Genomic DNA, 3,328 nt, shown 5'->3' with positions numbered 1-3,328 from the left:
ACCCAGGATTGTATTAGCTTTTTTAGCTGCTGCTGCACACAGCTGGCTCATACATTCGGGATTTCCTGAAAACAGCATGCTTGTCAGATTTTTGTCTCCTACAATTTTGTTAGGGAAGTCTTCTGCCACTATACCTCATGCCTCTTTGAAAGATTTGCAACATCCACCTTTTCTTTTAAGCTGGGCAGATGAAAGTGGGCTGCAACAATAGCACTGCACACATTAATTCCTCCAATTATTTTAACGAGGCTACAATATTGTCTACAATATCCGCGAGTTCACTCTTTTGGATTTCTTGGATTACTTTTAGCAACCAGCCCAATGCTTCCTCTCCCTTTCTACTGTTTAGGTTACTTTTAAAGGAATTGTGTTTAAGCGTAGCCACACATTGTTCTAATCCTTTGACTTGTTCTTCAAACTTTCCTGTAGTATATTACTGAAAATATATGCCAGGCTGTTTTCAGGCAAAAACAGACACATGACACATTGCAGATCACAAATGCAGGTTCTCATCTGGTAATTTTCACTTTGGTTTTTTTGTTAAGCTAATGCCAGTAGAAGGCCTGGGCTTCCCCTTGTCTTTCTCAGGCTCTCAGATCAGCCAAGTATGAACTGTTGATTTAAAGGGAGAATGTTTGAGGAACTCTTCCTAAAATTCCATTGTTTGCTCAGGGATAGGAATGTCCTTTTCCAGTATTAAAAAAGGTCTTTTAATATTTAATATTTATTTTATTAAATATTAAATTTATTATTTTAACTTGCATTGCAGCATAATTATTACATTTCTGCTGTTTTATTGCTTTTATGTTAGGTATTATGAATGCTGTTCTAAATCACGATTTTTAGCATTTGCGAGCTGCGCTAGAAACTTTGTTCTGAAGGGTGGCATATCCATTTAAAAAATAAATCTACTGTATACAGAAAGTGGTTTTTCCACTTGGTCTCCCCCAGAATATGAAATAGTACATATACATGACTGCATTGTATTGGTTTAATAATTTTCTGTTTTTCTAACATTAACACAAATTTTCAACAAGTCTGAGTGGGCTTGGGATGCCGTATCTAAGGCTGTGAGAAGTAATGCAGCTGAAGGGCCTTAGATGACATTCTCCTGCTGGAGGATGTCCTACAACAGGGGTAGGCAACCTCGGCTCTTTTATGACTCATGGACTTCAACCCCCAGAATTCCTGAGCCAGCCAAGCTGGCTCAGGAATTCTGGGAGTTGAAGTCCATGAGTCATAAAAGAGCCGAGGTTGCCTACCCCTGTCCTACAACATTGCCATGAATTACCAATGACTCCAGCAGGGGAATGTAATCCAAGGCTTTAATAATTCTTAAAGAGAAGCTGGGCTCCTAGAAGTCATGGGCTTCTCCAGGCAGCTTCTTTAATGTGCTTTCCTCCAGGCAATGAGGCAGGGCAAAATTGTGATGCCAGCAAGTATCAACCTGGGACAAGGTGCAGAAAGTGAGGAATAGATTTTATACCTTGCGCTTAAGCCATCTGCCAGAAACCAATATGTTCTTTTGCTTTTCTGGGGAGTAGAGTCTCTATTGACCTAGAGATAGCATCTAAGTTGCGGAGGTGGAGTAGGCGAGCAGGAGAGATATTTCAAGAGAGGTTGGATGGCTGGCCATCTGTCAGGTGTCTTCAGCAAAGAATTATCTTCAAGGTCCCTTTCCAATCTGGCATGCTCCAATTCCTACTTTACTGGAAAACTCCCTCCCACAATGTTCTCTCTCTGCCGCTCTGACCTTCCTTCACCATTCTAGAAACACCTGATGGGGGACAGTCAATAATGGAGGGGGGGTGTTAGAAGGTAAAAATTCCACTTCTCACACAGTCCAGCCCTCACATTGTAACTTGTCTTCTCCACCACTCTCATCACCAGAATAGCCATCAAAAGCTGGTGTCACTTTGCGAAAGGGAGCAGGACAATTTGGTTTGCACCAGATTTGAATATGGAATTAGTAATAGTGATTCTTCTGATGGAATAAGGAAGAAGAAGGAGAAGGAGATTAAGGTTTATTACAGTTGCTCCCTTCAAAAAATTCTGGGGTGGATCACAACATCAAAATATGTAATCAAAACAGATTAAAAACATAACAACCAAACATAGCCGAAACTAATAATTAAAATAGCAATTAAACCATAATATTAAAAAGGGGGGACTTCACTGACACCCTAATTAGGTCTGGTCTTAAGACTCTTCCCGAACCCCCAGAATGTAAGTGGCATGTATATCTTTGGGTGGGGGATGCTATTGCAGCAGGATGGTCATAGAGCCAATAATTTAGGATGTACCCAATGAAATGATTAAGTCTGCTTCCAAATTGTTAGCAGCAGAAAAAAATAGAATATTTAATTTTTTGCTCTCCGAGAAAAAGTTTGGATTTTAAAAAAAACAACATACAAAACATAATTATACACAATCACAGAAGGCAAAATAAGGGAGGTGTTTGAGAGAAACTCAGAGGCATTCCCACCCCAAATATACCTGATGAGGATACAGCATGCTCAGGATCCATTAGGAAAGAGAAGCAGAGAAAAGAACACCAGTTTAGAATAGAATAGAATAGAATAGAATAGAATAGAATAGAATAGAATAGAATAGAATAGAATAGAATAGAATAGAATAGAATAGAATAGAATAGAATAGAATAGAATAGAATAGGAAGGGACCTTGGAGGTCTTCTAGTCCAGCCCCCCCCCGCTCAAGCAGGAGAACCTATATCATCTCAGACAAGTGACTGTCTAGCTTCTTCTTAAAAACCTCCAGTGATGGAGCGCCCACGATTTCTGCAGGCAAGTTGTTCCACCAGTTAATTGTCCTCACTATCAGGAAGTTTCTCTTTAATTCCATGTTGCTTCTCTCTTTGCTCAGTTTCCCACCATTGTTTCTTGTCCTGCCCTCCGGAGCTTTGGTGAATAACGTGATCCCCTCTTCTTTGTGGCAGCCCCTCAAGTACTGGAATGCTGTTATCATATCGCCCCTGTTTCTTCTTTTCTTTAGACTAGCTTTGCTTGAAGCCCTTGAGCATATATCTGATCTGGATATAATTAACTGAATAGTTGGAGCTGGATATAATTAATATAATTAATATAATTCTCCCCTGAAGTGAATCCTCAGAGAGCAGCAGCACTTCAGCAAGTGATGATCCGTTCTGCCCAGTGTTTGCTACTCTCCTTGCTTTTCTTGCCCTCTGTCCTCATTCATTGTCAGATGTTTCATATTCTTTGCATGGGAGCACAGACTAGATCTCATAAAGAAGTAAACAAATTCTAAGTTCAAACTCCTGACAGCTTTGGCTTAGGTTCTGTATTTGGGA

Source organism: Vipera ursinii (assembly GCF_947247035.1).
Source record: "Vipera ursinii genome assembly, chromosome: 2".
NCBI classification, from domain to species: domain Eukaryota; kingdom Metazoa; phylum Chordata; class Lepidosauria; order Squamata; family Viperidae; genus Vipera; species Vipera ursinii.
Note: the sequence above shows the minus strand (reverse complement) of the source record.